Source organism: Numenius arquata, chromosome 5, assembly GCF_964106895.1.
Source record: "Numenius arquata chromosome 5, bNumArq3.hap1.1, whole genome shotgun sequence".
Classification (NCBI taxonomy): Eukaryota; Metazoa; Chordata; class Aves; order Charadriiformes; family Scolopacidae; genus Numenius; species Numenius arquata.
Window position 1 is genome coordinate 52,598,941 of NC_133580.1, and position 26,072 is coordinate 52,625,012.

The 26,072-nt window shown below is 39.0% G+C and overlaps 1 protein-coding gene across 5 annotated transcripts in view; it reads right to left on the bottom strand.

Annotated features, from left to right (window-relative positions):
• Positions 1 to 26,072, bottom strand: part of CTBP1 (C-terminal binding protein 1) — a 251,197-nt gene that overhangs the window by 222,609 nt on the left and 2,516 nt on the right. The window contains exon 1 of one of the 5 annotated variants that reach the window (XM_074147746.1): positions 23,260 to 23,302. The exons of 3 other annotated variants lie outside the window; for them this stretch is intronic. The gene's annotated coding sequence lies outside the window, so the exon portion shown is untranslated. Of the gene's footprint in view, positions 1 to 23,259; positions 23,303 to 26,072 lie in introns of those variants that run through there. One more of the 5 variants, XM_074147739.1, reaches the window with a different exon arrangement.

Here is a 26,072-nt window from a genome sequence, read left to right on the forward strand (position 1 = left end):
GAGAACATGCAGACAGGAGTTGGCAAAACATTTGGTAAGCAGCAATAGCTTTGAATATCTCTATCTCTGCCTTTCAAATTACTGGAAATCCAAGGCATGAAGCTTACACACCAGGCTGGTCATGAGATGAACTCATCCCAGACAGTTGTTACAGCCGTGAGCTTTGCTCAGTTTAAGTAACCCCAGAAAGAAGCAGTGGGTTTAAGAGCATGAGAATCCAAAATTACAGTGAGGGAAGAGGAAACAGGGGCTAAAAGAACAAGCGTGAGCACAAAAGTTGAGTTTTTACTCTCTCACTCCTACTTCGTTTCACAATTTTGTCATCAAGTAAAAAATCCTGCAACAACTTTTTAAACCAATTTTTGTTAAGCAATCGAGACAGTTCCGTGGTAATGAAGACTCCATCCGAAATCACTTTACCACTGGTTATACCATAATTTTTCAGTTATTTTAGTTTATTTTATATTGTTTAGCTTTTTGAAAACTCAGATTTAGCACCTATGTATTAAGGAAATAAGTGATTAAGGTGATTAAAGAATCAATAACATTCAACCAAAGAACCAGTAGTATTTTGCACAGCTTACTAGTCTGTTTAACATGCATTTTAATGTAAAAATAACATGGTTAGTACATGTGTGCCAAACTCCGTTTTTAAGTTTTGTTCTTAGTGTGTCTTTTCAATTATATTTCACTGCACAGAAAACTTACTTGACACAATTAAATCAGATTAAATGAACATGATTAAGGGCACAAAATCAGGCATGCCAAAGTTAGGAAACACTAAAATTAGAAAGTAACACGCTCTGCATTTTTCCAAATACGGAGAAACATTATGAGAGAGATCCTGCCTTATTCAGCAAGAATTTGTTTATTGTACACTACTCAAATCCTGCTCTGAAGAAAGAAATTCCTGATGTGCTTTTCTTTGGCAATTTCCACTATAATACCTGACTACTCATACATTCATTTATTTTCATAAAATGCGTATGGTGAAGGAGCGGCATTTTCCAATCTGCAAAATAAGGAAACTAAGGCACAAAAAGGTTAAGATCAAAGGTATTAAATGACTTCAAATAGCCAATATGAGATTTCTAGATGTGATTTCTCAGAGGACATGATATTGAGCACCAATTCATATAGTCAAACATTCAAGACCTGCGTTAAAGTACACTATACCATTCCAAAGGTATGGTCAGTCAGCTAATAAGTCAACCTAATAGCTCACTGCTGCTAAAGGTGGTAATCTTCATTCCCCTCCCTTCTATTCTTCCAGACAAGGGTTCCACTCTTCACTTGTACAGCTTGGTATTTGACTATCAAGCAAATCAATATATCCCAAAGAACAAAATTAAAACTAAGGTAACCACAAAAAAATTATTAGCTTCTGCTGACTTAATGAGCTAAACTAGTTGGTCAACCAGTCTGGCAAGCAGAAGATTTGATGCAAAGGAAAGAAAGCGATACAGCTACAGGACAGGGAATGGGATTTCCCCTCTTGGAGGCAATCGTCTGTTGGATCAGGTCACACATAACACCGAGCTGAGTGACTGGCTTCTTTGCAAAAAGGACTGCAATGGCTCAAGGACGGACTGCCAAAGCTGGCAACTATCCCAGGAAAGACTAGGAGTCACAAATCTTTCTAGCACTGCGTCAGGAAATGAGATGGATTTTTCTTCCTTTTCCCCAGGAAACAGATTTTCTGGTTTTTAATTCTAATACTCACCATTTCTGCATTTCTAGTGAACAGATCTATCCACAAGAAGAATCTACTCCTTGGAAAACAGTGCATATTTCAGTTTTTGCAATACAAGGTAAAAGAGCTCATAAGCAATAACTTCTATGACTATAGTTTTGCACTGACCCTTCTACATATCTGACTGCTGGAATTCCACAAATAGGCTGCAGAGAAATCAAGCACAAACAAGAAATGACACCTCCTGCACACTGAATAAGGCAGAAATACTGTTGACAACAGAATACATAGATAAATAATAAAAGATGTCATCGTAGTGAACAACAGATCCAATTTATTTTATCAGAATTCTAACACTTATCATGTTATGAGGATTTTACTTGGGAAACTTCATAATTAATTTTGATGTGTACGAAGCATTTGCCGAGCACCGCCGTACCTTTTTTTAAAATGAAGGAATAAAAATTCTGTCACACAGAGTATTACTGATAGCCAAAATTTCATATTTGCCATAGTAGCTGTGCCATATGGAGAGTGACAACTTCGGACTGAGAATACAAAACAAACAGATATAAATTGTCTCTGGGCAACAAGACCAGGCCTTAGGGCTTCACTCCATAAATACCCCCAGCTATGCTGATGCAACTGTTCGCAGGAATGCGTGGTGGAACACAACACTGAAATGTTGGTTGGGTTTTTTATAAATTAAAAAAAAACCACAACAACAACAAAAAAACAAACCCAAAAGCCAACCACCTTTTAAGCACAGTTTACTTCATTAGTAAAGTTTATACAGCCAAAAGGAATTATACTTGAGTGGAGGATAAGAGAGGAAGGAACATTAAACTGTGTTTTTACATCTGAAACATCAGAACAGTGTTTCATTAGTCCTACCACCAGGGATTTCTTCTCCCCTGGTCTTGATTCAACATGTGACCTTCTCACTGGGAATGGGAACGGTTAAGTAACCGTAAGATTCAATAGCCCAAACATTATTGTTATTTTCCATTCCTTTGTTCTTACCTTGACAGCAGCGTTATTTTAATGAACTAGAGGTTCCTAGCCAGAACCTCTTTACTGACTTCTTCAGGTTTGTATTTGCACACAGGGCTTTTACAGGTTTTGATCAAAATACTTCTGCTTGCAGCAAATTCTAATAAACTAATAATCAGATACAATTCCAGAAGCAATCATCCCAAATTTCTGACAAGCATTGGAAAGTTTGAACAACTCTCCTCCTTTTTCAATCATTCCTCAGTCACAGATATGGTTCATTCTCCTTACCGCCTTCTGAGATGGAGAAATACTTTCTCCATGGAATTCTTGAAAATATTCTTGAGATATTTCTAATTCCACATGCATTTTTATTTTAATGCCAGTTTTTTAAGTTGCCTTTTTTTTTTTAAATTTTCCCCCCCCTTTTTTTTTTATTTGCAGCATCCCACACTAGTTTAAAATTAACACTTGGCCAATACATTTACGATGGATTCATTAGTCACAAGCTGCTTGTTCCAACACTATTATAGGTGACATTAATGACCAAGTTGCAAAATTTTTTTTTAAATTAAGGCTTTTGCATTTCCTTGTTTTTTAACAGCAAAAGATGTTTGAAATACTGGAAAGAATTCTAGTCTGCTGTTTCCATCCCTTTGTTCGACTTTTGGTATGGTAAATCAGATCAGCTCCTATGCTGATGTCTGGCAATCAATAAAGACTATTCAAATCTGTACAATTTTTTGGCAGTTTATTATCACTTTACTGGCTGTAATTAAAATAACGAGCAATCAAATAGTAATCTAAGCATTGTAAATATTGAAACACACAACTTGTTAGCTAACTTTTTACAGACCTAAATATCCAAATGTTTTTCATATACTTCAGGTACTTCCAGAAAGCAGCAAGCAGATCGCAGTTTCACAAGTTGGTTTGTTCTACTTTTCACTCCTAGTTGCGCTGAGTTAACTCAAACCGTCTCTCTTACTAGTCACAAATGAAAGATCAGTTCTTGTTCTTCGTAGCTCCTACAATTCTATTTCACAGAAGACTAAAAAAAGCATGAAAATGCTTTTAGAATACTTGAGTTCTCTTTCCTAAATTCATTTCTAGCAACAAAAGTATAATCATCATATAATAATGTTAGCATCCTAAATATTTCAGAGCAAGAGAAAAGCTAAAAACAAATGAAAGCGTTCTCTCAGACTCCTCCTTTCCCCTCCTCTTTAAAAACAACTAATTTATAAGGCTTCTTAGTGTCAAATACTTCTGTACTCCAAATGCTCAAACTACAAAAGGTTCTGGTATACTATTTAAAGTACTCTTCATTTATTCAAAAAATGAAAAGATATTTATTAAAATATATGTTCAAACTTGAATTTAAAGCACTTGGGAATTAGACAAATTTTAATCACAGCAAGGAAAACTTAATAAATGTTTCTGAGACTCGGCATACTTAGTCCTGCAATTTCCCTGTAGCAATGTACACACTGAGAATGAAAAACAAGGAATGTAAATTTATGAGTAATTCTAGTAATACAATGAGATACTCATTATTTTAAATTACAACATGCAAGAACATTTATAAAACAGTCTGCAAATTATCTTTTCCAGCTTCTCCAGAACAGGAGTGAAACAATATAAGCTGTAATTTAAGATTTAGTTACTACATATCTACATTTTTGGTTCATTTTTAATATACTAAAGAGTTTCAGCTGCAACATAAAAAGTAACAAAAAAGACAAAGTGAAAAACAAAGTAATACCACCTACATGTTATTCTGATTAAAGTTATTTTATATCAATTCTTTCTACAGGGGACATATTCAGAAATCATGACTCACTGGGGTCAAACAAGTTCAAAAGTAGCACAAGAATTTCTGCATATCATTTCTTTGTGTATTATTTACCTATTTTGTTTTCTAGTTAATGTTAATGAACATCACAGATTTACTACTACAACACAGAGCCATTGTCTGGAAGAAGCCAGAAAGGAATGCAAAATATAGTGTAGTACACTTAATGGGAACTCAATTTTCAAGCAACAGTACCACTTAGATCAACACAGAAAATAGAAAATAGTCTGTAATAATGAGCGAGATCAACAGGACACACTAGCCTCCAGCAGAATACAAGATAAAAAGCCCAGATCCATTTCCAAACTTGAAGGTACTGCTAAGAAATCCGGCACGCTTCTAGGGGAAGATACCAGATATTCTACTGGTTTATCTTTAAAATTTCTTGGTTAAGTGTTTCCACCTGTTTGGATATCTAGAAACATGCTTTCTGCTATGGAAATTTCCAAGAAGGCCGGGGGAGGGGGGGGGAGGGAGATCTTCGAAGCTTTAGAAGCTTCTGTGGACATAAATCACTTTTAACTTTGAAACAAACGAATCCCAGTCCCTGCCATGCAAACCTAGCACATTCCACATAGCCTTGCTTTCGATTTCAGAACCACATGAAGTACTGCCATGTTTCCATGGGCTATTCTGGCAACAGAAACCAGACATTTCTTCAAATCATCCAAGAGGAAGCTTTCAAGAATTTGACCCTGAGAAAGAGGCAAAGAGAAACAGATCTGAGAATACAAAAATTTTTTCATTCCTACGGTAAAAGAATTTAGCTGCCAATCAGCCATTGAAAACAATCTGGGAAATAGTCTTATTAAACCTTCAGATTAAGGAACAGTTTAAACTGCACAGTCTAAACAACATTTAAGTATTTCCACATCGAAAGTTAGATTTTTATTTTTTTTTAAAATAACAAGTGAATGCATTTCCATCCAGACATATTTGAAGCATACCTGCTTTAAAAAAAAAAAAAAAAAAAGGTCTTTTGAGTACAAATTTGCAGTAGATAAAACCTTAAGTAAAAAAAAAAACCCACAGCCATTATTGAGTGCCTGTTTTAATTAAAAGTTCATTTGACCAATTTCATCAGACTATTTCTGCAGGTGGGCCTCTCAAGATCCAACTTAATTAGATCACACAAAACACTCAGGCCATGAAGAATAAAAGAAAAGTTACTGTTTCTCCAGCATAACTTTGAATTGTCTGTCCAGACACACCATGAGATAACCTCCCTCAAAAAAATAACCCATCAGTCCTAAAACTGTAGACAGAGTTGACCTTACAGACAAACAACAGATAAATCAAATCATCACATTTTTGGGCACAGGTTTCTGGGGGAATAGTAAATACAGCCATTCTCCTCAAGAGTCTCATTCGGTTTACTGCATGTGACTAAGACTATGCTGGGAGGGCACTAAGATTTTCTCATTAAATCTCTCATATTTGAGGGGATGTGAGAAACCCAAAAAAAATTTTAAAAAAGGGATTCTCAAACACTTCCAGAAGTGTTCCAGTTCCCAGCGAAAGGGTCCAAACAATGAGAGTGGAACCTGGCCCACGCACCTGAATTCCCATCCACCTCTCCTGGACATTCAGCCATCTAAATTGGTGCATGCAGCTGAAGGAGAAGGTATGCAAATGCTGAGCTTTTCTTGCATAAGTAGTAATTGCACAATTACATAACAGTAGGTCAACAGCTTTGGAAATTAAGAAGAAAATTCTTCAGAAACTCCACTTTCAGAGAAAACAACTTCATTCATGTGGAAGCATGAACATAATGAACTCCCAAATGCTTTAGCGATATAGTCATGAATAAACTCATGAGGGCTGAATAAGCATTTACACAAATGCACTTAAGAGAGTTCATAAAATAGCAGGCCACACCAGATTAAAAAACCCACAGGATGAAAACACACCAAAGCTGTCTCTCATATCTTTAAAGCCAAACTGCAGAATAGGAAAAGCTGGCACGTTCTGAAGTGAGAATTTTTTTCAAAAGAGATGAAAAACAAAACACAGATCACACCAACTCATGGACTGGCACTCCTAAACAGCTGCATACCAATGTCCTTGCATACATTAGAAAGTATTAAAGAACACTTTGAAATGAACAGACAACTTGAATCTTGGCAAACTAACTGATAGCATATAGTACTTACAGTTTCATACTGGGAAGTAGTTAAACATGCTAGTTATTGCTGATGGTTAACTGCCCAAGAATACATGTGCCAAACAAACAAACAAATGTTGACTTCGAGTTATATCTCTTTCATTAAAAACCACAATGAAAAAAAGCAAGAGGTACTGAAACTTTTCGTGGTTGTCCTATTCTATTCTTAGGTTCATAGAAAAAGAAACTGGAAGAGACAGCTCAAAAGGCCATCTGGCCCTCTCCCTTCCCAAGCCTGGATCATCTATACTTCTCTCATTCCTGACAAAAGTTGTCTAAACTGGAGCTTAAGGTCTCAGATAACAGAGAGTGTGTAGGATTTCCAGGCAGATGATGCAGGAGTTTCTGTACCATTATGCTGAAAAAAAAAAAAAAAAAATCTGTTGGTTTGATTTTAGTGAAGTTCAACCTGCCTGACTCTCTCTTGCTGTGATCCAAGTTCATTATTTTTCTCTAAATATTAGGTGTAATTATTGCCTGTTCTAGCTGAGAAAAGGACTGTATGTCAGCCAGACTTTTACTGAAAACAATTTGCTTTAACTCCTCCATTGATTTCTCACCAATATTCAGCCCCATAATTTTGGATACTAACAGGTAATACCAGAAGGCAAAGGGGACAAGTTATTTCTGCTTGTTTAAAAAAAAAAAAAAAATCTGGTAAAATGAAACTGAGAAGGCATATAAAGGAATTCTAAGGGCATTATCTTAATTTGCCTTGGCCACACCATGACTTACAACATTTCTAGATCCTGAGATTATCCTACTGATTCCATTGGAAGTACAAGGAAGAAAATGTTCAGCTTTAGAGGAATGAGACATTACAGTACTGGTGATATGTTTTAATACCAAATAGATGTTTAACAATGTTTTCTATTGCTTGGTGGTGTTTTACTGTGCTATAAAGCTGACCAAGACAACACAGAGATAGCATTATTGCTTTACCTTTCAAGTCTACATCACCTTTGTAGTTCATCAACTATAATCCAAATCCATTAAAAGCATACAAAACTATACAGAAAGCTAGAAACACCATATAAATGTGACTAGCAAGTTAACCTATGATCAGATCAGCACCAGCCAGGAGCTCCAAGCCCTTTCCAGGTTGAGTCTTTCTTTAAACACACACTTTTAGAATATCTGAGGGTTCATCTGATTTTTTTTTTTTCAGTGACCAAAGAAGAATCTAAGGATCTCCAGCACCAATTGCTTATCAAAAAAGCATTTTTTCCCACATCAGCACACATCTGTCTAAAGTGCATGCCCGCAATCAACTGCCTTCCTAAATTTGATCTGGAATTGGAAGAAAATATAATAGTTGTTTCAATGTTAGAAAATTTGTTCCCTCCTCTACCTGGTTTTGGAGGATGAGGTTCATACTTGATTTTCTTTCTCCTCCTCCTGTTTCAGAGCTCACTAAACACTTAAAGCAAAAAGTTACATTGCTTCAAAATTTGAACATCATGACATAATTCTTAACACAATCCACACGGATGCAATGATCCACAATGAAGACGGTCTACATTTGAAACATGGATAACTAAAAACTGACAGCATCCCATTTTTTGGTTATTCTGCTTTTACATATGAAGTATATTGTAGGGTTAACAAAGTTGACTAAGTTCAGTCTTCTTTCTACCCTCTTTCATCCCCCCACAATTAAGAATATTAAAAAAAAAAATATTTGGGTCAACACCAAATTTTTTCTTTAACATGAAATTGTAAGACACCTGTCATAACATCTCATATTAATACCTGATTGTGTGCAAAATCCTTTATTACATTATTGATCTTAACACATACATCTCCAAACAATCTATATCACAAAGTCTTTCTTTATAAGCCTGTGTTTAGAAAGCAAAAGTGAGCAAAACCAAATGATTAGTAGTTTATTTCAAATCTTCTCGCAATAGTAAATCCCCACTGAGAAAAAACAGTAAAACAGAATTGTACCTAGCTTGGCAAACAGCAGCAACAAAAATAAGATGCCACTTTCACACTCCCTCCTGCTCTATAATCTAAGTAATTCTATCATATCCTCCCCAAAATATCCTCCTTCCAAACCAGAGAAAAGTAATGCAAAGAATGAATAAGGAAGAATTCTCACCGCGGAGGACATGTTGTACCAGCTCTCACTATTTGAATGCCTAATTGTATATCCAGGCTTAGACAGTAAATTTTCTGGTCTCTGGACCTAATACCTAGGTATTAGGTCTTAGCAAGCAATCCATTCACACACCACATTGAAGGGAGAAGATGAAGACTGTAAAGTTTAGAGCTCTAGCACTAAAAGCACTTGGTGAAAAGATGCCAGATGTTTTCTCTAGAGAAGAGGAAGGATCACAGAAATCATCTGGTGATGACACAACTTGCTATAGGACACTTTTTGCTCTGAAGAAGCAGAAAGATCCATCAAAACATTCCTCTTTAAACCTCTATGGGGTACACAGACATCCACAAGGCTTAACCTTCTTTCTTACCAGCATGACAAAAAGGCAGACATATTTTTGAGACAAAGTCTATCATCATCTAACCTGCACTCTCTCATTTAATCCATCAGAGCCCATGAAAGACAGCCTCTCACTACCAATCAGGTCAGCATATCCACTGCATATTTGCTGTACTTCCAAGCAAGCATCACCATAATTCATTTGCACCTCACATCAGGCTTGCAGAAAACTTTCTGTTGATAGTCACAGTTACTTAAATACTGCTTGTGTGAATCTGTCTTCCGTTTCCTGTTTCATACTCTGACAGACTCTTCACAGATATACTTTTTTCTTCAGATTAACACAGTGTCCTGCAGAACAGAAAACTGGTCTATAACTAGGCACTATAACCAAGCTAAATATATATTCTGTACAGATTAATCTCACACAGGATTTAGCACACCTCTCTGAAACCAGAAAATTCCCAAGACCCTTTTCGGATTTTTCCAAGATCACTGAAAACTCAAACAATGGAAGCTTTTGGTCTGTCAATTCAAATTCCAGATTCTTGATGGATCTGGGTTTTGCAATTGGCAATATGACAAATTCTTTTCCCACACAAGAACCGTAGCAGAAATTGCCCCTGATGCTTACTTAGCATAACCTTCCTAATTACTCAGAAGTCAATGCTGAAGAAGGAAGACTCATCACAAAGTCTGCGCTGGGACACACAACTTCCAATTGTCATGGCATATTTGTCTTTGACGATGTATAATATTTTTGGTTGAATGTAATGTTATTTATTTTGGTAGCAAGACTAAAGAGGGAGGTGTTTGTTCATTCTGCTGACAAGCTGCACCCATAAAGCTTAAAGGATACGCTGCATTTGACAAGAAAATATTGCTGGAAATCACCTTTGATACATCACTGATTTGTTAAAGCCCCATATACCACTCGTTACGTATATATACCAGTCTCATTACTCATAATGGTTTTATGAGAAAACTATGTTCTTCCTTAGAGAATCAGCACACACATAATAAAAGACAATTTCTTTGTTACTGTATAGTGATAGTTAATGTGCCAACATTTTGTTTCATTTAAAATTTAAACTGAACTTTGTTTTAATTTAATCTCAAGTTAACTATCCTATCCAGAGGTACATATTCAGATGTTGAACAACTAACAACAATGGAATGTTGTATTATGATCTAGTGCTTTATCCTACTCTTTTTTTATGAGACCGATTTTTAGTGTCAGTCTTGAAATCAATGAGAACACCAATTTGAAAAAATACTGAATCAGGCTGCAAACTGTGTAAAATTTTCACAGCAGTGAAACTAAATAATGCAGCCATTAGTAAAAAGAGAAATGGATTACTTTGACAAGTAGCTGGGCATAACACTATTTCTAAATTAAAATTTTACTGCAAACCCAAGCTGATTAAATATATAACATTTTTGCTATCAAATTGCACCAAGTCTAAGCCAGAAGTCTACAAACCATAGAATCATAGAATCATAGAATGGCTAGAGTTGGAAAGGACCTTAAAGATCATCTAGTTCCAACCCCCCTGCCATGGGCAGGGACACCTCTCACTAGAGCAGGTTGCTTAAAGCCCCATCCAGCCTGGCCTTGAACACTTCCAGGGATGGGGCATCCACAACTTCCCTGGGCAACCTGTTCCAGTGCCTCACCACCCTCACTGTAAAGAATTTCTTCCTTATATCTAATCTAAATCTCTTCTCTTCCAATTTAAAACCATTGCCCCTTGTCCTGTCACCACTCTTCCTGACAAAGAGTCCCTCTTCAGCTCTTCTGTAGGCTCCCTTCAGGTATTGATAGGCTGTTATAAGGTCTCCCCGGAGCCTTCTCTTCTCCAGGCTGAACAACCCCAGCTCTCTCAGTCTGTCTTCATAGGAGAGGTGCTCCATCCCTCTGATCATCCTCGTGGCCCTCCGCTGGACCCGTTCCAACAGGTCCATGTCCTTTCTGTGTTGAGGACTCCAAAGCTGGACACAGTACTCCAGGAGGGGTCTCACGAGCGCAGAGTAGAGGGGCAGAATCACCTCGCGAGACCTGCTGGCCACACTTCTCCTGATGCAGCCCAGGACACGGTTGGCTCTCTGGGCTGCCAGTGCACACTGCCTGCTCATGTTGAGCTTCTCATCCATAAGCACTCCCAAGTCCTTCTCCTCGGGGCTGCTCTCCAGCCATTCTCCACCCAACTTGTATTTGTGCCTGGGGTTGCCACGTCCCAGGTGCAGGACCCTGCACTTGGCTTGGTTGAACTTCATGCAATTTGCACGAGCCCACCTCTCCAGCCTGTCTAGGTCCCTCTGGATGGCATCCCTTCCCTCCAGCGTGTCAACTGCGCCACCGAGCTTGGTGTCATCAGCAAACTTGCTGAGGGTGCACTCTATCCCACTGTCCATGTCACCGACAAAGATGTTAAACAGTACTGGTCCCAGTACCGACCCCTGCGGAACACCACTCGTTACTGGCCGCCACCTGGACATTGAGCCATTGATTGTAACCCTTTGGATGCGGCCATCCAGCCAGTTCCCTATCCACCGAGTGGTCCATCCATCGAATCCATGAGTTTCCAGTTTTGAGACCAGGATGTCGTGCGGGACAGTGTCAAATGCTTTGCATAAGTCCAGGTAAATGACGTCAGTCGCTCTGCCCTTGTCTACCAAGTCTGTGGCAGTATTGTAAAAGGCCACCAAATTTGTCAGGCACGATTTGCCCTTGGTGAAGCCATGTTGGCTGTTTCCAATCACTTCTTTATTCTCCATGTGCCTTAGCAAGGATTTCAGGAGGATCTGCTCCATGATCTTGCCAGGCACAGAGGTGAGACTGACCGGCCTGTAGTTTCCCGGGTCTTCTTTGTTTCCTTTTTTGAATATTGGAGTTATGTTCCCTTTTTTCCAGTCAGTGGGAACTTCACCAGACTGCCACGATTTCTCAAATATGATGGAGAGGGGCTTAGCAACTTCGTCCGCCAGTTCTCTCAGGACCCGTGGATGGATTTCATCAGGTCCCATGGACTTATGCACCTTCAGGTTCTTTAAGAGGTCTCGAACCTCGTCTTCTTGTACTGTGGGTGCTTCTTCATTCCCAGAGCCCCTGTTCTTGCCCTCCGTGACTTGGGCAGTGTGGTTAGGGCCCTTGCCAGTGAAGACTGAGGCAAAGAAGTCATTCAGTAGCTCAGCCTTATCCACATCCTGGGTGACCAGGTCTCCCGTTTCCTTCCGGAGGGGACCCACAGCTTCCCTCGTCTTATTTTTATCCCTGATATATCTATAGAAGTTCTTCTTGTTATTTTTCACATCCCTGGCTAGATTTAGTTCTGCCTGGGCTTTCGCTTGCCTGATCAGGTTTCTGGTGACTCGGACAGCTTCTCTGTATTCTTCCCAGTCTACCTTTCCCTGCTTCCACCCTCTATAGGCCTCCTTTTTGGTCCTGAGTTTGTCCAGCAGTTCCTTGTTCATCCACGCCGGCCTACTGGCTATTTTGCCCGATTTCTTCTTTTTTGGGATGCACCTCTCCTGAGCTTGGAGGAGGCAATCCTTAAATACCACCCAGCTTTTTTGGGCCCCTCTCCCTTCCAGTTCTTTTTCCCACACTACCTTACCAATCAGATCTCTCAGGAGATCAAAGTCTGCTCTTTTGAAGTCCAGGGTAGCCAGCTTGCTGCGCACCCTCCTTGCTGCCTTATGAATCTTGAATTCTATCATCTCATGGTCACTGCAGCCGAGGCTACCCTTGAACTTGACATTCCCGACCAGCCCCTCCTTGTTGGTGAGGACAAGGTCCAGCACTGCTCCTTTCCTCGTTGGTTCCTCTATTATTTGCAGAAGAAAGTTGTCGTCGACACATTCTAAGAACTTCCTGGATTTCCTGTGCTCTGCTGTGTTGTCCTTCCAACAGATGTCGGGGTGGTTGAAGTCCCCCATGAGGACCAGAGCGTGTGAGCGCGATGCTGCCCCTATCTGTTTGTAGAGGGCCACATCCTCGCTGTCACTTTGATCTGGTGGCCTGTAGCAGACTCCTACTGTAACATCACCTGCCCCCGTGCTCCCTTTAATCCTGACCCATAAGCTCTCTGTCTTGTCTTCACCCATCCCCAGGTGAAGCTCCATACATTCCAGCTGGTCCTTGACATAGAGGGCAACACCCCCTCCCCTTCTGCCCAGCCTGTCCTTCCTGAAGAGCTTGTAACCTTCCATTCGAACACTCCAGTCGTAAGAGCCATCCCACCACGTCTCGGTGATGCCAATAATGTCGTAGCCCTGGAGGCGTGCGCACATCTCTAACTCCTCTTGTTTGTTCCCCATGCTGCGTGCATTTGTGTAAAGGCACTTCAGCTGGGTGCCTAAAGGGGCCGACTTATTAGCTGAGATGGCAGGTTGAAGGCTCTCTTTGAGTTTTTTTCTGCTCAACCTACGCTTAACCCCCTCCCCCTTCGATCCTAGTTTAAAGCCCTTTCAACAAGCGCCGCCAACTCACTTGCCAGTATCTTTCTCCCCTTCTGAGACAGGTGTACTCCATCTGTTGCTATCCGACTCGGTGCCATATAAAATTCCCTGAGTTCAGAATACCCAAAATTTCGGTGATGGCACCAGTTTCTGAGCCACTTGTTTATCGCAGTTGCCTTTTTATTTCTTTCAGGATTTCCTCCTGCAACTAAGGGTATTGCTGAAAAAATTACCTGTGCCCCTGATCCCTCAGCCAGTTTTCCCAGTGTCTTAAAGTCCTTTATGATTGTTTTTAATTTCCTGGATGTATTATATACATCATCACTGCCTACCTGAAAAACTACAAGGGGGTAATAGTCAGAAGGGTTGACTAGAGCAGGAACTTTGTCCAACACGTCCCTGACCCGTGCCCCAGGGAGGCAGCAGACCTCCCTGTGAAGCGGGTCAGGACGGCATATTGGTCCCTCTGCCCCCTTCAATAGAGAGTCACCCACAACGATGACCCTTCTGCTTTTCCTTCTTGAACTAGTTGTGATGCCAGGTTTGCGGCGACGTGGTCTTTCTGGCACATCCTGCCTAGTTGTACCATCCTCCTCTCCAACAGTCAATTCCTCCTGCAGGATTCCATACCGGTTCTGCAGGGGTAACTGGGGAGGTGGGAGAGACAGGGAGGGGATTCGCCTGCTTCGCCGACTAGGGACCTGTTTCCATTCCCCCTCTTCTCTGAGATCCCCTTCTACTGTCGGGCGAGAGATGGGGAGAGGGTCCTCTGGCTTATGTGGGGCCTCAACATGTTCTTTTATTTTCAGGGAGTGGGCCCACCAGTCAATCTCCCTCTCACATTCCCTGATACTCCTCAACCTTTCCACTTCCTCCTTCAGCTCAACCACCAGGCCGAGGAGGTCATTCACCTGTTCACATCTGACACAGGTGTCATCACCACTACCCTCCATGGCAAGGGCCAGGCCTCGGCACTCCCTGCAGCCCGAGGCCTGGACACCCACGTGTTTGCGTGGGGCCTCTGTCTGGGTGCCCACAGCTTTCTTGGCAATAGCCTTTGACCTGGTTCTAGCCATGGCTGGATGTGTGCAAGCAAGAGGCAGTGGAAAGGTCAGTTGGAGCGAGGAATTGAACTTACCTTGCACAACGGCAGAGGCTCAGGACCCAGCTGTACAAGTTGCAGCGGCGTTAGGCACCGACCAGGACACCCACCCAGCAACTGGTTGCTGCTCGGTGGGCAGAAGCTAGCTTCTGCCCTCCCCCGGGGCTTCTTATAGGATGGCGGTGTAATATGCGTTTTAACACCTCTTTAAAACGCATATTAAAGTTATCTGAACTTTATAATACCTATTGTTTACACCACGCTTTTCATTTCAAGGCTCTAAACCACGTGTAAAGACCACTAATAGCAAAAAAGTTAATTTAAGAGAAAAACACCTCACCAGATAGGTTCCTTACTGCAGGCTAACTTCTCAAGATGACAGGACAAATTAATATCTGCACTCCATATTTTTAGCCTCTTTGCAGTTAATAGTCTGGTTTCAATGTTTTTATTGCATATTCAATGGTTACTATTTGCAACAATAGTGACTGTCATTTTTAATTAGCACTGGGTAACAGCCCACTAACATAAAAGACTTTCTATACTTAAATAACCATTGGGTGAAAAAAAGCCTTCATAGCAACTTTAGGTATACATTGGCTTTGTGGACTTCAATATATACACACAATAACTCCCTCCAGAACAACACCAACTTGGTAACTGCCAACTAAGACTGCCTTTATACCAATTACAAGTTTAGGAGAGAATTCTGCAACTACAGCGGGCGTACTCCTACAAATTAATGCTCCTACCTCTAAAAAAGCCCCCTGTGAATCCATTAACAAAGATGGTAAATGGTAACATGTTTTAGTAATTAAAGTTTAAAGCCAAATGCTGAAATTAAGGCAACCACTTTCAAGATACAAAGTTATCCCAGTCCGAATGTTACAATTAAGACTCTACTCAAAACCCTTCCTTTTTATAACAAAAAGTTATTAAATGTATCACGGAGAGGTACTCTAACTTTAAAGAAGAGTTGAAAAATTGACACTGGTTACTAAACAAGTTACTATTCCAAGTCCAGATCATTTCTTCTCAAACATTCCGTTCTAATTATTACATTGTCAGAATTCACAGTAAATAACATTACAGAAATGGCTCGCTCAGAAGCGGCTTCCTGAAAATGACACCAGTCCAACTGCTCACACTACTCCCAAAACGTACAGCAGAAATACATAGCACAGTGCTCTGCACACTCCAACCTTACTTTTCAAGTGTCAGAATATGTCATTGCCTCTTCTCAAAACATTAGAAAAGATTTTGGACTCTACCCCCACCAATATAATCTGAGGATCTCCAGCTGACAATACCCTAATCTGATTCATCGTTACTACAAAGATGGAAAAATGCCTACGAAATCAAAGCATTGGGATAGAAAACAGGTGACGAAAAGTTGTTTCTTGAGACAGAAGTGAACATAGACACACTGAGGAAAAGTCAAGCCTGTACTCATAATTTTCATTAGAACATGCTGCCCATGTGCATCACGGTTTCAGCTGGGATACAGTTAACTTTTTTATTAGCAGCTGGTATAGTGCTATGTTTTAGATTTGGGATGGGAAATGCTTTCGACAGCGCACTGGTGGGGTTTTTTTTGGTGTTGCTAGGCAATCAAGGCCTTTTCTGCTCCTCACACCACCCCACTAGCGAGTAGGCTGTGAGTGCACAAGAAGTTGGGAGAGGACACAGCCAGGACAGCTGACCCCAACTGACCAAAGGGATATATCCATACCATATGATGTCATGCTCAGTATATAAAACGGAGAAGAAGAAAGGGGGGATGTTCAGAGTTACGGCATTTGTCTTCCCAAATAACCACTACATGTGATGGAGCCCTGCTTTCCTGGAGGTGGCTGAACACCTCCCTGCTGATGGGAAGCAGTGAATGAATTCCTGCTTTTGCTTTGCTTGCGTAGCTTCTGCTCTACCTATTAAGCTGTCTTTACCCCAACCCAAGACTTTTTCCTACTTTTACCCTTCCGATTCTCTCCCACATCAGAACTGAGGGGAACAAGCAAGCAGCTGCATGGTTCTAGCTGCTGGCTGGGGTTAAACCCCAGCACTACACCAGGAGAAGGGTCAGTTTAGCATTTTATCCTGTATACCGCTACACCCAGAAACCACTCGCTTACATCTTCAGGCTTGCTAACAGACTATCCATTTCTCCCAAGATGGATCTGGACAATCATAATCTATGAATCACCTCAAGACTAGACTGCTGTGCCTTTCCTTACCTAATTCAGATATTGCTTTTTCAGAGATCTGGAAACACATCCAAAGGAACAAAAAAATCTTATTGGCATTTCTGGGAAACTTGTGACTGGCAGGCAAAGCGACCACAAATGGACTCAATTGGGAAAAAACATAAAAATTATATATATACACGTTTAGAACACAGTACTGCAAGGCACAACACTATCAACCAACCATAAACACTGACAAAAATAATGAGGAACAGAGGTAAAGATGTAGTCAAGTACAGGACAAAATAGCTGAAAACAAAATGCAAGCATCCAAAACCTTGAATGACATTTAAGAGTGCTTAAAATATCTGCCATAATTTTCTACGTATCTAGAAAATTTGCTGTACAATGCTAATTAGAAACTTGAAACTATCTATTCTTACAACTGGTGCACTCTAGTGCTAACTTCTTGTCCTCTATAGGTTTATACTGCTTCCTTCCAGTCACAGCAGGAGCAGTCAATATTTTCCATAGAAGTTTTTAGCACTTCCACAGATTAAGTCCTCCTTTAATTGGGCAGGCACAGATGCTTAAGTTAAAAGCAACGTGACCTAGATTCAATTAAGTCTTATTCAAAATAAGTATCAATAAGGTCCAGAAACCTTGATACACAATCAGGATGCGAGCGTGTTTATTTTGATATAGTCATGTCAGGATCAGAAAAGATAAAATTTGAATCACTCCTACAGGGATGAATACATCACCTTGGTTTTGACATCTTCCCCAGTATAAGAATGTAGGGCTGAAAGTAATACAGTACATCTTAAATAAATGAAAGGATTTAATCTGCTTAACTTTTATAGTGCAATGACTCTACCACAATCTTTTCTTCAAGCTGACTTCCCAGGAAGTAAAAATCTGCAAAATCAATTTCCTGTCCCACAGTTATTTAGTAGAATGGGAAATAGCAATTTTTTCTCCAAACAAACTTTCCCAGATACTTTGACCCTAAAAGCAAACATGATCTTTTCTTTAATTTTTGTGCCAGCATTTGGGACATCAACCTGTGTACAACAACCTAAGTGTAACAGAACTCCTCTTTGACTTGGTCTTACAGCCTTGATCTGCACTGGTCACCTTCTCTCTCAGCTCACACTGAAGCATATCATGGATTTTCCTTTTTGTATCTATTTCTACCAGAGTGCCCAAGGAATGGTATACCAAATGCATTAAATCACATTCACATCACTTACATGGAAAAGTCAGAATTACTATGCCACTGATATTGCTCCCTCACTGCAGAAATGGAAGGTGAAAGAGCAGATGTTCAAAAAAGATACTAGGCTTAAAAGTACTTAGAATAATATACTTTTTAAATATCAACTTCTGTCTCTACTTGTCTGTCACAGTGCAGCATAAACAAAGTACCAAAAGAGAAGAGGGCATACACATACATTTTACAGTTTAAGAGGAGATATAAAAAAAAGTCATGCTGCACTCTTTCTGGAGGCGTATCAGGAAGCAAAGCAGGGAAGTGATGAAAGACCTATAAAAAAGGGCACGTAAAAGCTTTCAAACCGTCATTATTTCCTTGCAAAATGCAGGGAAGATATTCCAATTTGCACAGGCATTACCAGTTCACACCATTCTCACTGGCTAACTTTCCTCTACAAAACCCAAGCACAGTTATCTGAGAAAGGTAGATAAATACATTAACAACATAGCATAAGTTATAATGATTTCCACTGAAACTCCACCTAATCTTTCCTGTTCTAAGTGGAAACTGTCATGTAGTTGATGCTCTAAGATTTACCAAGCTAACAAATGACATAATTTACTAGACAGAGCATGCATTCAGTTTCTCAAAGCTAAAAGAATTCTACACACACTTCTCACTGAGAAACATAAACAGACACTATTTAGATACAAAAACTTTATTTATCCTATTATTTATGTGCTAAGACATATTCCAGGCACTGTGTAGACAGAAAATACCATTGTATAAACAAATTTTACAGACTAAGCCATATTGTCTTGTTCTCCAGATGAACAAAAATATTCCTATTAAATGGAAAACTGTTGGAGAAATGTGTTTTTAAGATTCTGAAGTTCTTTTTAGAATAAAATCTTGTTCTTTGAGCAAAATACAAGTATATTTTGAAGTGTTTGGGGCTGTTTCAACTATATGGAAGATCAGAAAACAGCAAATGGCCATTTTCAGTAACAAAATACTGACTCTGCTATCTATAAAGATGCTAGTAGATTGAAGCACAGCAGCACATGAAGAACACTGGAAATTTAAGACAATTTTTACTTCAAAGTATAATTTCTTAAATTTTACCATCAAATTTAACTGCTCCTCTCTGGCAATTGATTAAACTGATCAGTCCTTGGCAAGTCACAGGTAAGCCTTACTGTGAACTGTGATGAATAACCTGTACAGGCAGACAGTCCACCCAAATTTTTTTCTAAACTTTGTTTCACACTTTTTCAGCATTAAGCTATCCTGTATACCCTACAATGCACTGGAAACCAATGCAAATGGAGCAAAAGTTGTCTCTCAAAGATGTTAGTACACTTTAGACTTCGAATTGCATTGGAGAATTTCTATGACCACACACAAAGAGAACAAGATAAATACTGTAAACTTTAGTCCTGAAAATCCTTATTCAATTCAGTAGATATAGTGACTTAAGTGAAACTATTCAGCTGTTTGAGATTGAGCACAAACATAGGTGTTTGCATTGGAATTCTCAATCTTGCATTTCTTGGTTTTGCAATCTACAAATATAATCAAGAAGGCCAGAGGTTCTCCAATGCTACTGTAAATAGCCTCATTGGAGAAATGGAGACAGTTTTTTTTCAACTGTCCTAAGGATGCCGCTAAAACTACACTTCTGGCTGAATCCCAGCAGAACAGCTGAACAAGTCAATGAAAGCTCATCTTTTACTTGAAATTTTAAAACAGAGATTGATAATCTGTCAATACTCAATAACAAGGCACTAACCAGCCAGCTGATACTCAGCTACCTACAGAACTTCTAAATTAGCAACAACAGTCTGGAAATACCTTATCAGCGTTATCCCTGAGCTTTTTTCTGGAAACACTTTATTATCAAACCACTTGTGTTTTATTTTTTTTAATGCTTAATGACATTTGAGGAAAATATTGTGTGAGTATGCACCATCTATTGGTCATGTGTGCTGTTGTAAGACAAAATATTGCTTGTCTCGAAATTTCATCAGTAGATAGTGAAGTACTTTAAAAAGGAATTACCATTATATCCCTTCTGTTGATGGACAACAGAAAGGTGAATCGACTTGCCTTAATCCGATAGCAAAGCAAGGAAAAGACTATTTGCTCCAATTCAACTGTCCTATCCATTAGGTTGTACAATGTGCTGTGCCTGAGAATATCAAATATATCGCTCACAAATATAGTACATCCTAATAAAGAAGGATGATAAAACAATTTCAAAATGTATTGAACAATGAAATGAAGTGTCATGCATCAATAGCTATATATGAATTTTGCTCTAGTGTATGGCAGCTTTCTGCTTCAATCTTTAAATAAATAAAAATTTTCATCTGAAAAAATAATCCATTATTAAAGCAATAACAATGTACCATTCCATTCAAATATCAACTCCAACAACGGGGTAAAAAGTAAAATATTTTCCACTAACAGCATCAACAGAATTCCTTTTCCTACTCTCCCCGTTAGGGCAGAAAAGAATTAGCAAGTTTTTAATACTTTTCAAGAAATCACAATTCAAATACAAAAATCAATAAATTTCAAGTTGATCATTTCTATTGTGAAAATAATTTGTAACAAAAGAGAATTATGTTGTTGTCAGGTCTATTATTTATCATTTTGCCTGAAGTCCAAAAGCATACATTCCATTCACAGGTTTAACGCACACTGTTGCACAGCAGTAGTGCAGCAGTCTCCAAATCAGGAAACACACTCTTAGAACACTTGAAAAAAGGAAAGTGTGGGATTATGACCCACAAAAAGCTGAAAGTGTTTCCCACCAAATCCAGAAACACCTTAAAAGTTTTAACACCAAGTGTCTAGACTATGCTGAAGTACGAGTTCCTCTGTGGACTTCTCATTTTATGAGTACTTTTCAACAACTATGTTGGGCAGGGGGAAGGGGGAATTCAATTTCTAATACATTGGAAAAACCCCAGTATGTTTTAACCTCTATTACCAGAAAGCTGAGCATACCTCATATTCCCAAGATGTCCCTGCACTATAATAGTGAATGTACTTTTCACTATTACAGTGAAATGGTCCCTCTACACTGGAAATCAAACCTGACCTCTCCCCTTTTTGTTTCTTAAGTGTTCCAAATAGCTAATCACGAATTAGTATCTCTGGTGGTTCTCACAGAACACATGACTTCTATGTGCAATCATGACAATCCTTCCCATATCCATCTGAGCTGATCAGCATAATCTGAGGTACTTCCCTGAAAAGCTCAGGGTAACACTGAACCCTCTCAACTCAAGGAAAATCAGAAACATGGTCAAAGTCTCTCTGGCTGCAGTTCAAACTCCCCCAATATTTACCAGCTAGAACACTAAGCTCTGATTTTATTTTCCACTTCATATGACCACCATTTTTGAAGATATAAAAAAAAATCCTAAATATATATCATATGCATGCTTAACAATAGGAATGCTGTACAATCCAAATAAATCAATATCGCTTGATTCTGCAAGAACCTAAAATGAGTTAATTCAGAATATCAGACTTTACCTCATTTTATGCTGCTGTCACTTGGTAACGTGAAAATCTACGCTGGGTTCTGTTTTTGTTTCATTGAAGTAGGAGGATTATTTTAATACAGAGACGATTGATTTCATTCCTGTATGCATGAGCTGCTGTTGATATTCCCAACCAGGAAGACTCCCTTCTAGAATTATCATCAATATATAGTACAAGAGAGTGTTTACTTCCACCCTGCCTCTGTTCTAAAAGCCTACTCAGTGGTAATTCCCACAGCATGGCTACAGGTCTCCTGCTCAAAATTTCTCTTTAGATTTTCTAATCCTTTCCTCCTTAATCTCCATTATACGAAAAGAAATCCACATATGCATGGTGTGTGAGAAGCTAAGTAACTTTACCTCTCACCATAGTTACCACATCTGATTTAACCACTGGCTCCGGACATTGAATCATTGTCCTTTAAGATTAAAGATTTTATTTATGTATGCCTCGATACAGTGAACAAGCATAAAATTGTACAAACAGACCGATTTTAATATCATTAAGACAATTACATTTCAATTTATGTGACTGTAAGATAACATACCATCCACCTCTGCTATTTCTGTACTCTGTGTGTTGTTTTCCAAGATCTCAGAAGCTAAAATGTTTAAATGTGTTACTATGACTATTATTAAAAAGATTTTCTGTCTAATTCAATTATTTGAATGATCCTGAAACAATTTTACATTCAGATTTTCATTAGTGTGCTCAACTATTCTATTAGACTTTTTTGTTTCTCATGGTAACCAATTTTATTTGACTTAACAGAAGCTGTTCAAATATTTAAAGGCACTCCGAGATGGCAGGAGTTTATCTAGGAGCATACATGTTGTGTCACAGATATTCCTTTCCTCGCTCTTACTCGCCTTTTTTTTTTTCTTCCTTTCAAAAACAGTAGCAAACAAATGAGATCTCGACTAGCCACATTGTACAGGGAACGTGCTCACTTCATCTGTTTATGTTAATATTCAAGTTACAACGGGCACATTTCGAAATTACAAGCTCGGTAGTTAAAACAGATGCTTCTTACGTTCCTTCATATGCACCGTATCCCTTTGCCAGCACCGTCAGGCGCAACGCAAGAACTAAAGTATAAACATCTGCAACACCTCTCTGTTTTGTTAACATTCTTTCACACATTTTCTTGCTAACTCCAAAAAGGCTCAACGGTGTATAAATAAAAAAAGAAACAGTGAATTTGGAAACATCTGCGAGATAGCTACGGAAAACGGAATGAAACATGAATAAACAAAAACATGGCGAAAGTGGCCTGGGGTTGTTACACTGTCAGATCATTTTTCCAAGCCCAACATCAAGGCTTTTGTTACAACCAAAGCGGTCATTTGCATGGAGAACCAACAGGGTTTCTTCTTCTTCAGCGTTTCCCCGATCGTAACACACACTCGCTCGCTCTCTCTCTCTCTCCCCGATAGACACAGAGGCAAACCTCCCCTCTTGCAAACAAACAACACGCCTAAACGCACACATATTGGCAACTACGGCATCTACAGATCGCCAACAACGCTCCGCGTACCGAATAGTTTGCTACTAAGACGTAATTTAGGTATAAAAATAACAGACAAACCTTTGGAGCGCTGCCCCAGCCGGAGTTCCTCTCCCTCTGCTCTGCTGTTACTGACAAGATCAGGCTGAGATTAACAAGTCCATGCTACTCTGACAACCTGACTCTTCTGGCTTTTGCACACACGCCGGGGGCTTTAAATCACAGCAAACTTTCAGAAAGTTAAAAATGGAATGAATTAAAGGAATGTAAAGGACAATGGCAGGAAAGCAGAAAACACTGCCTGGACAATTCTTGCAGCAGCACGCAGGGCACTGCTCTGTAGTTAAGGCTGTGTCAGCACTTTCTTTCTAAACCCCCCCATTTTTCAGGGGGCTGTAACTCAGGCAGAAAAAAAAAAAATAATAAAATTCACGGCTAAAAAATTGCTCACAGGTAAGCCCCCCTCCCCTTTGCATTTTTAAAACATCCACTTAGACCATTCAGAAAGTTACAGGAGTCTGTGCACTTTATCACCAAGTCCCACACGCTATTCTTTATGCAAATACAACTTTTCTTTTTGAAATGAGATTTCACAAGAATTTGATCTACGTTGTGAATTTTGTGTCGTCCCCCCCCTTTCTTTTTTTAGAAAAGCAAATTAATAAATACTTTGACACTTGAAAAACGGTTTGTGTAAACAGGGAATAATTTCTAAAAAATAACATTTACACACATGCATTGCCTGAAAGGTACCAGATTAGTAACAGATATTAAATTGTCTGCTCACACAGCTGATTCAGCACAGACAATGGCCTCTACTGAGGTCTCAACTCTAATCCATTATGGCAACTTTGTAACCTCAATTGCTGAGTGCATCTACATTTTCCCCTGATAAGGGAAGTGTCCTTATAATCACGCTAAAAGAAGGAAACAAAGCGTTTGATCTGCATTTACTACTTTACAACGATGCTCTAAACTGTGGCACATCAGGGCAATCTCTCCTGAGCTCATTAATCGCTGGGTTTTGTTTGTAGGGTGGTTTGTTTGTTGGGTTTTTACACTCTTGGTAATTTCCTCCAGATACGGAAACAAAAACATCAACTTCTACAGTTTATTTACATAAACCAGATACACTAATACACTTTTCAGCTATAAGCTTAAAGTTACAATATCAAATGAAGACTATACGGTCATACTATTACTTTCTTTTAAAGTAAAAGCATGCATTTAATGTAAAAATTGTCCAGCGGCCTAAATTTGCTGGGCAAGAAAATCAAAGCATGAGTTTTGCCCCTTTTGACTGATATGGAATAGCCAAGACAACAGACATTTGATCCTTACAAAACTGTATATCGACACTTGTTCATCAAAAGGTGTGTCTGCTCTCTATGAACTCCTGACTCTGCAGTACCATTACAGACGTATTATATAAAACATAAAATCAAGTAACATCCATTAAAGCAGACCAACCCATTAAAAATGCTCAGTTGCTGTGAATAACTCAGTAAAGCAAGAATTTCCCCAGTAGGGACTGTCTCATCCTCATTATCTTCTGGAATTCGTAACACTTACTGAATATGTATCTCAAAGTATCTAGTATTAGTACAGGTCATCTTGCATTTCTCTTACAACGACAGCTGCCTGGCATATTTTGAAGACAAGCAGCTTTGATATTAACAAATTATTCTGTCAATGCTGTGCATGGTAGTTATTTAAAAAAAAAAAATCTCCCATTATTCAGAAGAAAAAAGTAAAACAGATTAAAGGTAAGGTCCTACGTATTTCACAAACATCATAACTCATGAGAAGAATAAAGTGAAGGTTTCTACTTCTCCATTATAAGACAGACAGTACAATCACCATCCACCTGCTGCTCAGGGGAAGAGAGCTCTTCTGGCCAGTGGGGAAACCTGTGATCCTATCTGATCCAACATAGGACTTCATATCACTGGCTTCCGCCAGTCTCATCTGTTAAAATGAGAAGTGATGGTGACACACAGTCACTTTGCCACCCTGGCACAGAGGTTATAATGTCCACAAAGGGGAAAGAGAAACAAGTGTAGTAAAATGCGAATCCACAGCAGTTTTCTTTGGGATGTGGAACTAGGGCACTAAGGTTTCTGCGTTGCTCCACCAAATAACATACAGAGTATTTATGTTTTTGAAAGACACATAATTTGCATATAATGCTTAAAGGCAGACATGTTTCTCTCTAATCATTCATCTGGAGCAAAGCAGAAGACCATTGGAAATACTTTTAAGATACTGCAAAATGAGTAAGGTTCTCCCAAAAGTTTGGAGTATTCTGTGTGCACTGCTTAATTTTAACTAGTTGCTAATTCACATTAATAGGACACTAAATGAGGACAAACACAAATAAGACACAAATGAAGAGATTATGATGCAACTGGACTATGCCAAGAAATACAAAATGGAAGCTGATTTTCATTCCTTCTGTTACACCACTAGAGAACAAGGAAAAATAAACAAGATACAGTGCACAAAACTTCTTAGTAGATCCAAATTTCTAATTCCTATTTAGGAATAAAGTGGTAGAATTTATAAGAACTGTAAAAGCAAAGTTGTATTGGCAATTAAACTAAATTAAATTAAGCCTCAGCTTAATAACTTTGTATGGTAGGTTAAGCAGAAGACATTTATTAACCTAATATTAAAGAACAAAGTACAACCTCTGTATATGAATAACCATACCCAGGAATAACAACCATAAATATTTTGTCAAATTCAGCAGGAAACTACAGATTTTAACAAATTCAAAAGATCTTTAGCTTAGTTCTTATCTCCACATTTATCATGCCAACATTTATATTATAAATCAACAGCTGCAACCTAAAGTTGAACACATGCCAGAAATATGCATAGGTTGTATCAAT